The sequence below is a fragment of the Phaenicophaeus curvirostris genome, chromosome 10 (genome assembly GCF_032191515.1).
Source record: "Phaenicophaeus curvirostris isolate KB17595 chromosome 10, BPBGC_Pcur_1.0, whole genome shotgun sequence".
NCBI lineage: Eukaryota > Metazoa > Chordata > Aves > Cuculiformes > Cuculidae > Phaenicophaeus > Phaenicophaeus curvirostris.
This window is the reverse complement of record NC_091401.1, coordinates 7907540-7920092: the sequence shown is the minus strand read 5'-3', so window position 1 is coordinate 7920092 and position 12553 is coordinate 7907540.

Below are 12553 nucleotides of genomic sequence, written 5' to 3'. Positions count from 1 at the left end.
GGTCACTACCCTTACTCTATCATAATTATAGTCTGTTGACTTGTTTGAATGAGTAATTTCTTTCTGCTGGCAGAATAATTACTAAATCACATTATGTTTGACGTGTAATATTTATTTATAGTGCGATAGTACTTTATATGACTTGCGTTTCATGCACTGCTCTACTTGCTTGTCCGTTATATGCCTATCATATATCATACTGTATAATCTGCACTGGTTAGCCTAAATTCCAACAAAACAGTTACAGATACAGTAGGGATTAATTTGGTTTGTCAGCTTAACACTTTCCTCATGCTTACATTGTTAATCAAGATGTTGCAGAGTAAGCACAAGGCCAGAAGTTCTCTACCATAACTACTATTTAGGTAATGGTTTTTGTCATCTACTTGAAACTGAGACAGGAGCAGAGAATACAGTATGATTCCCAAGTTTGGCTTAGTTTTGCTTGCACCGCTTCGGCAATGATTTATCTTCCTGACCTCCTTTTAAAGTATACTGAAGTGCAAGTATTCAAGCAAGAAGTTTTCAATGGAAAGGAGCAAAAAAAACTTGGGAGGGGGCAGAAGGAGGCCTAAAACAGGGACTTAATGATTTTGGAAATATTTAGCATTACATGTAAATACTTAATTTTATTTTTTTAACAGATTAAAAAAAGAACCTAAGAATAAATATTCCAGAAAGTTTTGAGAGGCTGTTTTAAGTTTCCTAATAACGTCCTGCTCAGTTTATAACATATCAAACCATTCTTATCCCGCTCACAAGGTCAGGGTCTCTAGCTCTGCTCTTCTACATCGCGTTACAGGCTTGGCCAGACCACCATCCCACCAGCTTGTTCAAAGTGATGAGGCTGTTCTATCAATCATCGGGACCATTTCAACAGCAACCTCACTACCAAGGCTGAACTAACAAACACTCAATGTTAATGGCAGAGCTGTCAAGCTCATTGTCACTGGCAAGTTCTGCAGATGTGGCTAGAAACTCAAAAAATAGATACAGATTGCGTTTGAAAACAGCACTGTGTGATCTTTTTGGTGGATTAGTGCCATGGCCTGAAGTTTTAAAAGTACTTGGCAAATTAAGTAACAAAAACTAGATATTATTTTCTTTTAAATGGATTTGTGCAGTTGTGAAGTGGTGGATGTCAGTGTTTTCTATTTCAATAGAATTAGTTTTAAATTGTAGAAGTTTACTACTATCATATAAGAACTTATTCACTGAAGTATTACTAAAACTATATACATCAATCAATGTCTTTGTGAAAGTCATCTCCACTGCTGTATTAATCCATCCAAAGCAAAGAGATACGCTTATGTATTATTGTAAGTACTAAACTATTATCAGGATATCTATAGATATGTACCTTAGGCAATATCATCCTTACCAAAGTATTTCTATTTAATGCTGTAACATTTATACCACCATTCCTCATTCCTTTGAACCCTAAGTCTAACGCAGCTTTCCCTAAACTTTAGGTTGCAGTACCAGCCTGTTCGCATCAAATAGTGGAAAGGATATCCAGCTTGATCCAAAACCACATGTAGAACAGCAGTTCAGTAATTCATTTGTTTCCCAGAACTGGCTAAGCTCATAAAGCTTCCTTGGAGTGGATACTTGAAAAATTGCTAATTTTCTCATATATAGGATAGACTTCAAAGCAGAAATTGGGCTTAATGTTTTAGAAGTTAAATTAAATTATAGGGACAGATTTACCAAGAATATTGTGTCAAATACAAGATCACATTACATTATGAATAACGGCCCTGAAAAGCCAGACAGGCTGCCTGTAACTGAGTATTCAATATAAATATATCCACTTATTTAGGTGTTTCCAAGCAGTGCCGCATTGTGCAGTGGCTTCGGTGGAAACAGGATCAGGTTCCGGCATAATAAGGGAGGATTAGTACACTTCTTTTGCCAAAAGAATGGATCACCTTTTTCCATTTCAAATTTCTGTGAAAGTAAAACTGAATTTAGTCTTGCATATCCCTAGTAAAATCCACTCCATTTTATAGTGTTGCACACTGGAAAAAAGTGAAAAACAGTTAAAGGCTGGGCATATGAATTCTTTTATAGCTTATTTACTGAATAACTTACTTATTTTCTATGTATTTTAATTATTCCTGAGCTTTATATGTTGGTACGGCTTTGATGCTACAGTCAAGCACAGGCCCTGGTGCAGGAGATGGGGTACCTACAGAGAGACACATATGATCCCTTGGAGCTTTACAGCCTAATCAGAGGGTGAAAAATTGTTAGAACTGTGTGGAAAGCAGAGATTTGCCACAACTGAATTTTCTCAAAGAAAAAAAAATGTTAAATTACGCATTAGAAACCCATCAGATAATTATGAAAGGACAACAACATGCTGCATAGACTTACATGAGCTTTGTCTACCTAGTCCAAACTAGTCCTCCTGTTTAGTTTATCACAAAATATATGAATACACCAATCTCTAGGCCAAACTAGAAATATAATTTTAAAAAAATATAGCACATATAATAATGCTATGTATATTTAATTGTGCTGACCAGCTACGAAATACTGAAGTATGGAAAACTCAAGTTTGTTTTCACAACTTTTTACTCATTTAAGAGCTTCTTTTAAGCTTTTATAAGATTCAATTTTGCATGGTAAGAAAAGGTCCAGGCATGATAACAATTTGCAGAACCAAAGCCCTCTTTGTGTGTAGGAGCACCAATAAACTGAGGGAACGTGTATGATCTACAGGATACCTTTCAAAGACAGGTCATAAATAAATGTACATGAGATGTAATTTCACCTACTAAAGTATAAATGTTGAGCGAGAGTTTGTGATATGATTAGATAGAAATGTAAAGAAGCATGCAGGAAGGCATACTTTACATTATATAGTAGATTATAGTATACAGTGCAGCGTATACATGTTAAATCCAGCAAAATTGTATTCCTTGTATTCTTGAATTTCTCTGCTGATCTCTGATAGCTTTCTATATTGTCATCTGTAATTTTTACAGAAGAGTAGACAGTAGAGATGCACTGCTCTGTTTCAGAAAAAGTTGTCACATTTTAGACAGGTTTTTCTCCAAGTGTGCAAAAAAGTAAGCTTTTATTCACAGAAACACCTACATCAGACTGATTGTATTTTGAAATACTGAAAATATTAAACAATCCGAATTAACTTTAAAGAAGTGTCGGTTTAACTTACTATTCACACCATATGGTTAGATTGTTTTGTCCGAGCTTTGTTTCTCAAACCAACAAGTGGCTGGTTTTAGCTTTAGCTCCCAACACAGGTAGCAGAGCAAAGTACAGAGTCTGACGAGAACACTGGATTCTAAATTAAAATGTAGATTATCTGTACAGCTCATACCCCAGAAATTCTGAAGTTGCATGTTGTTTTGTTTTGATCAACGTTTGTGACTCAGTTTCCTGTTAATTAAAGAAATCTTTAAATCTTTATTGGAAAAATACATTGTACTTATTGATCAAGTCTAGTTAATATTCTACCAAAGGATATAATCTTTCACCTAGGTTCTTTTAAGCATCTGTCTTCAGTTTTCTTGTGGGACTGGTAGCTAACGTGCATATCAAACGTGTTTCAAGACCCTGACAGATGACTGCCAAAACATCAACATTCATTACTGTGACCCACAAGGATGCCTTGGATTTAAATATGGAACTGAACCACAATACTGTCAAGACACCAGAAAGGTATCCCGGTGCATTTTAAAACCAAACAAATCTATAAAGGCATATTCCAATTTTGACCTCTTACCTCCAGCCCAAAAGAAGTCTGCAAAATTTACGTGTAAAATATTTTTTCCTTACACTTCACTGCTTGTCATGGAGCTGTTTAAAGGCTAAATTTTCTGCCAACTTAATTCAAATAATTTGACAAAGGTATTCCATGACAGAACATGACTTTATCTCTTCTACAGTATCATTTCATCCATGATCTGCCCATGTCACAGGAGAAGCTGATCAACACTACAAAACTCTAACTTCCAGCTGCAAGCAGATCATAACCACCGATATTCAAACTTGCAGACTATTAGTGTGCTCGGTGCACACTTATGGAATCCAGTTTCACTTACTGCAGATAAAATTTACTCTTCTGGCCTGATAGGTCCATGGAGGCAATGGCGTCCTGAAAAAAAACTACTGCAGATGGAGACGTCCTTGAATTTCACCTACAATTAAATACCTGCAATGCCTGCAGTGTTGTTTTTACTAATGATATATAATGCTGACTGCCATCCAGCACATATCACCTACGTGCCACTGCTGCACTCCAACACACTGCAAATATGCACTAAAATACACAATGGCTTGTTTTTATTCGGCAAAGCATTGTATTTAATTAATCATGTTTGCAATTAACTTTTGGGTTTTTCTACCATATGTTCTTCTCCTAACCCACAGAAAGTATTTCATGCGTAGCTGTTAAGATTGCTGTAACAGTAGAGAAAAACACGTGAGCAGTACTAAGGATGTGCTCCATAACTGTGTTAATTCTACATTGTTTTTAAAGGTGTGTTTTCACAGAAAACAACGGAATCTAAGATTTTCTCTATACACTTTAAATTTGAGAATTGTTTGATTTACCAAAAGCACAGCGCAGTTCTCTCAGGAGGCCTCTACCAGGTTAGAAAACAACCATTCCTACACACAAGTTTTGAATCACAATTTAAACATTTCTTTAAAATTCAAACTAGTTTTTTGCTCTGCCATTCATTTTGCTGACGGTGCATTTGACAGTATTTTGCTGGCAGTCATTTCAGTATTTCTTTCTCCTTCAGAGGGTCTCTAAGTAACAGGAGATAAAATTATTTTTAAACAGAGTGGCGGAAAAAATACACAGAAAAAGAAACATTTGAAGACCGGTCAATGTAGATGTGGTTCCTAGAGCTGCACTACATGTTACTACTTTCTTTACATTGAATATGGGTAGATTTCAAACTAAGAGCCTGTATAAAAGGCAGAAGTTGTCACGAGGCTCAGTATTACCTCAGGCTGTTTGAAAGGTGTAAATCTTCAGGCATTACAGGATCAAAGTTGCAAACATGCACTTCAGTATACTTCAAACCCTTTGATATTCTACATTTAGATTTCCAAATTCCACCTTGTAATGGCAAGCATTGCTATTGATTTAGAGAAGTCAAAGAAGTTCTGCAAACACTGGCCATAAACCTGTCACAGCTGCTCCTGTGAACAAACAACACAGTCTAAACGCCACTCCTAACATTTCTTTAGTGCCATACAGAAATCTGTTTTATTTCCACCTAAAAGGGTATTACTATATGGCCAAGATACTAACTGCTAGCCTGTTAAATGAGATTTTTAAGATTATGGGAAAAAAGAGAAATATGTTATTGCCTGCAATGCACAGGTTTAAGAACACAAGGAGTGGCACAGTGGCACGCAAGAGAAATTTATCAAACAAGTACCAAAAGTAATTGAATTGTGTTCATGCTGACATCAGCTGGAACTTCACTATTGGCTTGAATGGAAAGACAACATTCAGTTCTAAATTGTCTCGCAAGCTACCACTAACTTTAGAAATGGAGCAAAAATAGCATCTGAACAATCGTTTTATCTCCCCTCGTACAGAGATGAAAATAGAGCATGCAACCACAGAAAACTATGTGAATCGTCATGGCACATACACTGTATAATCAGCTGGGTGGTTCAACACAGAACAGATCAAGTCAAAATAATAGAACCAAGCCTTTGATCTGTCTGCTTGGACAAGCGGTTTTAAAAACAGACAAGGCAATCTAAAAAATGCCAAAAATTAAATATTTTGCTTCCTAATGCTATGAGGCAGCTTCCTAGCCATCACCTTTGGGATTTTTTGGTGGACAGCACTTCTTTGTAGCATCCATTAATCAGGAAACTAACCTGATGTTATTCTGCCTCACTATCAGAGAGTTTGAAGTCATTTGCATTAAACCCGAGTACAGTGTTGCTTAGTAACAGAGTGACAGTGGAATAAAGCCATAAGTTGGGAGGAGGAAGATGAGGCAGGAGGAAATCATAGCAGCATAAAAACTTTTATTAGCACTTAAGTGTATTTTTTCCCTGATTGAAGCAGAATTCATGAAACAATTACAACCCCATTACAAAGACTGGTAATGATTAGCCTTTAAGAACTACTGTTATTTTCTGACAGTTTGGAAGCTGGTTCTGTTTATTTCAGGAAAGGAAACATCAAAACTTCTTTGGGCTACCAAAACCCAAAAATACAGATTAGAAACAGCTAATTATCCAGTGCCAGTATTTCACTAAAGCTCCCACTGTAGAAGAGGGTACTTATGTAATTATTTATAATTCTAATTAATTCTTGTCACCCAATCAGAGTTTTGAAAGTAATAATATAAACTTCAGTACCCAATACTTACATTGTGCTGCACAATAGTGGAAAATATGCAATCCAAATGTAGTGAAAGAATTACTGGAGAAAGAGAGTTGTGAAACAAATTTAATATATACACTCAAACACTGACAGAAATATAAGTATTATAAAAAGAAAAACTTAACTTTGTAATAAAGTCTACATGAAATCTTTCAAGCACTTCAGCAACATTTTACTGTGATATAAACAAAAATAGGCCTTTCTCATGGTCTAAAAATTACTGCTACTCAATCATAGAACATAAAAGGCTTTTCATTTTAAAGGTCATACAGAAAAGCTCGCATAGAACAGAGAACTTCTACAATTCTTCATAGCAGGGACCCAAACAAGGCCCTCTGTCTTGGTATTCTCTAACATTACTAGAATCTTGGCTTTGACTGGGGCTTGGACTAGATGACCTTCCTGGTCCCTTCCAAGCCAAACCATTCTAAGTTTGAACCACGTTATTGCATTAAACTTGAAAGGTCCAATCCTAACCTTGTATTTCAAAAAACTGCTGAAACCTTCAGACAGACAACAGCTTACTCCAAACATCGCTTCAGAACTCACAATCAGCATGTAACTATAAAGCAAGGTAAAAATGCAGAGTCTTCATCCCAATCAACTAAGTGGATACATCTGTCAAAGAGATAAGAATTACAGGCCACTTTCTTTGTCCAGCAGAAGATGTGATCACCTTCTTCCTGTGCTTATGCCAACCAATTTCTAGAAGAAGCTGGTTTTCTCTGTTCTGTTCTTCCAAATGAGAGCATAGAATTGTATGGGGTTGCTGAGAGTCCCACCAGAGGAGAGAGCTCTTATTTATGAACTCTTCCAATTCACATGCATACCACGTTTCCGTTACTTAGTTGTTAACCTCCCTGTTCTGCCTAATCTTAAAATAAAATGTTGTGTAGACACGGGAGACAAGTCCATGTATTTGCTCTGTAAATTAATGTCTGCATTTATGACACTAGATAAAACACAACATGATAAGCTGACATTTACTTAAGAAACTCAGAAACAAGACAGTATGTACTTCAGCCATTAGAAAATTGCATATATATTAAAAAGTATCTTAATACAGAAATATCTTAGCTTACCTCAGAACCAAACCAGTCATAACTTTGAAGTCATAACATGAACCTTTGAAGATTTCTTTTTGAAAAGACCACTCCATAGTTTAAGTCTCTTTTTTTATAGATAACAGTTTTTAAACCTTTTCCATCATCTCAAGAATAGGAAAGACAAAAGGGCTAAAACTGCTTCTTTACAGGAATTGTCATGACTACAGGACATGTGCATTTAGAAGCAATGACAGAAAGTACTACAGAAATGCAAGTTTTAGAAAAGAACTAAGAGTAGTGTCAGGCTAACCCTATCTCCATTTATCCATATAGTCTGCCATTTGCCAGAATACATTTCCTCTCAGGCAGCTGTTTTGAGACTGAAAAACATAATACAATCTTCTGACCACAGTCCTTTAAAACAGCTACTTAGTTTCCTACATCACTCCCACCAAACCCGTATCAAGCACATCCACAAAGTCACAGTGAATTTCATTTGAAGTTCCATTGACAAATTGTTAGAAAGTACCCAGTTTGTTGAATTTTACAAGAAATACAAATCTCCATAAAAAAACCCGCTGCTGTGAAAGACAATTCTGTGCAAAGTTAGATACACAAATAAAAATAAATCAAGCTAAGACATCACCCCATGTGATTTCCTGAGGGAGAACACCCCACAGGATTTCCCAAGCTGGGAACAAAACAATAAGAGGCAATCTGTGAATTAATGCTCAAATCCAAACATAAGCACTTTGTACACCAGAAAAATCACTTTTATCCACTCTAAACCTTTTAAAAAATATGTACACTGTTATTTATCAGTTCCCTAGTGAAAAATATTTGTGGCTCGCTTTTAAAAAATGATGAAGCAAACCAGATGCTGCAGAACAGAGAACACAGCAAAACAAGGAACAGTTGTTCGCTTGCTCTCCAGTGTGCCATCCACATTATTTGCAATCATGCAAGACCTCATTAGGCCATGTGCTGAGCCAGAATGCAACCCTACTGCCTTGGGAGCTGCACACGTGCAACTGAGATCAGGATTTGGCCGTGTACTTGCTTTTCTGGCGCAATGAGCACAACCCTCGCCATATAAATTCTTACAGATGTGCGGACAAACCCAGCCCCAGTGCGACTCCACCGGTGGCAGAGCGCACGTTCCCCGCATCAGGCAGAGCTCACAGACAGCACCTTTGTACTTTCATCAGTACACTCACCAATAAAACATGAAAGGAGACTGTTTGCTTCTTTTATCAGCTAACACAAAAGCCAAGAAGCGTTTTTGTAATTCGTTTGCGTCAAAGCCCACCAAGCCATCAGCCAACCTCCAAAAGCAGCACGGTCCTCTCGCTGGCCAGTGGCTCCCAAAGCCCCCAGCCAAAGGGGAAGGCAGTTCCACCAATCTCTCACTCCCTCAAGCACTAAGAGTTGGTTTTCTGGCCAGCACAGGGGTCACAGAGACCTCAGCACAAGCAGGGGTGCCCCAGTGCCGAGAAGGGAGGCAGCCTGGGTGCTGTGCTCTCCCGCACAGCTCCTGGCACAGCTGCGATGACCAAGCTGCAGCCCAGCTCCTGGGGAAAGAACCTGATCTTCCTGATGGCACTTACGGGCCTTAACAGCCCTGACAAGCCCCACCTGAGACCTCTCCACCCCACCCTTGGACCAGGACCCTATTTCACCTCTGTCCCAGCCCCAGAGACACTGGTCCCCAGCTTGTACCCATCTCCCTGGTCCTGCCTGGCTGTCCTAGGCTATGTCTGACCCTGGTGCACCTCACCACGGTCAATCCTGAAAGAAAAAAGCTGAAAGGTTTGAAATTAGTCTGGTAATGGTCTCTGGGCCTGAGAGCTGGCTGTAGCGGAGACCAGGATACAAAAGTTTTCCATGCAACTGTTGCATCTGACATAAATCACACTTCAGAATTCATAATGAGGGAGTGCATTGGTTAGAATCACCAAAGGAATTTCAGTCACATGTTAGCACCTGGTTGCTTTTTAAGACTCAGTCTCAGCTGGGGCCTAGTCTAAATTTAGCTGGAGGTTTCTGGTGATTTAAGATAAACCAGAGATTTCTTTCAAACCCTGATAGTCCACCTGGCCAACAATAAAAAAAAAAACAAACAGGCAGGGAAGAGATATACAGCACAGTCTGGATTGGCCTGGTGATAAAAATCGTTAGGAGACAGGTCAAATGGGGAATTTACAGAACTGAATGTGTAGCTGCACTCCTTCACCATTTTCTTCTTTGCTTGTTAGCCGAGACACCAGTCTAGAAACCATTGGTTTCTTTGTTTCAAAGTTCAACCAATTTTATCCATTTATAAACAGCTTTTTAAAAAAATGTTATAATTTCTTTTTGCCACACCTATGAAGGGAAATTTTGGCACTGGAAAATTTTAAGAACGGCTACTTCGGACATCTATGAGGAGTGACACGGCTTATCCAGCTTTGGGTCAAAGCGATGGACTAGCCAACTGGTGAGAAACTTTCTATTGGTTTTAGAGGGTACTTTTGAGGCAGACTGCAAACTGATGAAGTAATTCGCTAATTAGACATCAGCTTCAGATTTCTCAATTCTTGCTGCTGTTCATAACAGCAGGCAAATTCACTGCCATTCATTAGAAACAGCATTGGCCTTGTGCTAAGGTCACAGCTCATGATAGTGACAACAGTAATTTATAGCAGACAAATACAGCTGGTGATAAGGTTGAAGAGATTAGAAAAGGCCTTAGCAGAGTGTCAGCACAATCTGAGATGGTTTTAGGCTCCATGTCCCTTGGGATGTTATTCCTTTAATAGGTGGTGTTTCACAGGAAATCATTAAAATCTATACTCTAGAACTTCTTCTGACTCTTTCAGCAGTCTCTCCCACCAAACAGCTTGCAAAATCTGATAGAATAGGATACAGAGTTCAAAGACGGAAGGAGAGACTCTGCTTCATGCTGTTATTTGTGCATTCTGATAGAGGCATGAGCCTCGGTGACATTTGTATGATGAACTGTTGGTATTGTGAACACATGTGCTTTATAAGGTTCATCGTTTTCCCTGCAGAGTTTGTAAAACCTTGGAAACATTAATGCAAAAAGTATAAAACTCTTAAAACCTTGTGGATTTGCAGTGAGGAATGTTCTTAGATTACAAACTATTTGACCCTAAATACAACTCCCTTCTCTCCTTCAGTCTTAAAAACTTGGTCTAGCTGGCAAACAAATCAGAAATTACTCCTTTAGGATCCATACAAGAGTTAAAACAACAATCTGAAAGAATTTAGTTCTGAATGATATTGAAACAAGACTTTAGAGGACCTAAGGAAAAAAAAAAGTAAATATGAGATTTCACTTCTTTTCTTTAGAGAACATCAATTTCTCTTTTTAAGCAAACAAATTTTTTTTTCTTCACCATGAGGCTGCTTCATAACAACACAATTACATTTTTTCTATGGAGGTATAAACCTTAACCAACTATTTTATTAATGTGCAATTTGCAGCAAATGGGAAAAAAAGCTCAAATAAGTACCTGAAATAGTATTAAAACAACTTTAAAAAATCAACTTGTAATATTATATAGCCCTCTGTAATGATCTGCAAAGAGCTCTGTACATTTGCATCCTTGTTACTACGTGGGATTGTGGCCTAAGTCAGCACTTCTCAAAATATGGTCCCTACGAAGCAGACTCTTTCCTCCAAGTTTCCAGATGCTAAACTGCATAAAAAGAAGTATAATGTGCATTAAACCCTTTTTCCATATAAGTAATTGCTGCTGTAATGCTAGAAAATTATGAAAGGAATGAAGGTCAGCACAATTTCTGAATGGGTGGAAGCAGACTACATAAGGCAATCTTTCTCTAACCATGTGGTCTAGCCCAGAAACAAGCTTGAGAACTCCTAATGCAAGTTTATTTGAAATGCAGATTTTTATGGGTTCTTTTAATGCTTTGTGCTTGTCAGGTTGCTTATATATGCTTTCATAGTTTGTCTGCATTCTTCTAGTTTCCTAGCCTTCTGCCTCACTGCAGTTCCTCAGGGCAGAGTGAATTATAAAAGAAAAATGGTATAAATCAAAAGTCCATGTAGTCCATCAAAAGTCCACTGGGGGAGGGGAAGAAACATAATGCTCTTACTGCCAAACTCTCAATTATAGAAAAATAACATCAGTGAGAAAATTACTCCTTTCATAATTACTCCTCTCAATAACTGTTTTTTGAAATCCCGTGAAAAGCTCTCAGTGCATTTTAAACTTTGAAGCAGTGAAGTGGATCAAAGTACATGTATGTTTATTCTCCCTACTTAGGAAGCTGCATGGTATTTGACAGCTACAGGCAATGTGAATTGTGTGAAACTTGTAGGGTAATAACAACAATAAACTTGAAGCAATATGGGTCTTGCTAGATTTAAATACAAAATAAAAATGTAATGTTGCCAGTTAAATAGATTGTGGTGTTTTCCCCTCCTCGGGCCAAGCATGCAGTGTTTGAGACAAAAGACGAAAAAAAAGAAACACAAAAAACAGGGTTAGAAAGGAAAATTATAATTCTTTTAGCCGTGAAAAGTGCTTTCCTGTGTTTTAAGCAAACCGCATTTAGAGAGAAAAAAAACCCAAAAACAATCAAACACATTTTAAAACAAAGTCTTAATTGAAGAGATAGGAGGCAGCACATGGCTAAATGGATTAGATCACGTCTGGAACACAGCCTTTCATCAGAAGTGTATGTATGGCTACATCCATTGTGTCCAGATCTTCAATACAGAAGTACTTCTATGGGTATGAATAAATCAGAGGCAGGGTTAACAGAAGACAGTAACTTCTGTAACAGAAAGAGCAATTGCAGAGAGATGAAGAACACCATTTCTCTGTCAGTCAGTGCTTTGAACAATGAGTCCCTCAACATATCTGATTCTTGTATGGCATGGTTACGTTTGCTAGAGCTGTATCTGGAAAGAATGTGACCTCCTAGTGTCACTGGCCCAGCCTTTGCAATGAAAAACTCACAGAGAAGCAAAATATCAAGGAAGATGTTTTGCCTGAAAGCACAAGTTCATCCTCCGAAGCAACATCTACCCTTTGCTTTGTCAATTTTCCAACAACAGCTGCTAGTTATCTGTCATATTAATATG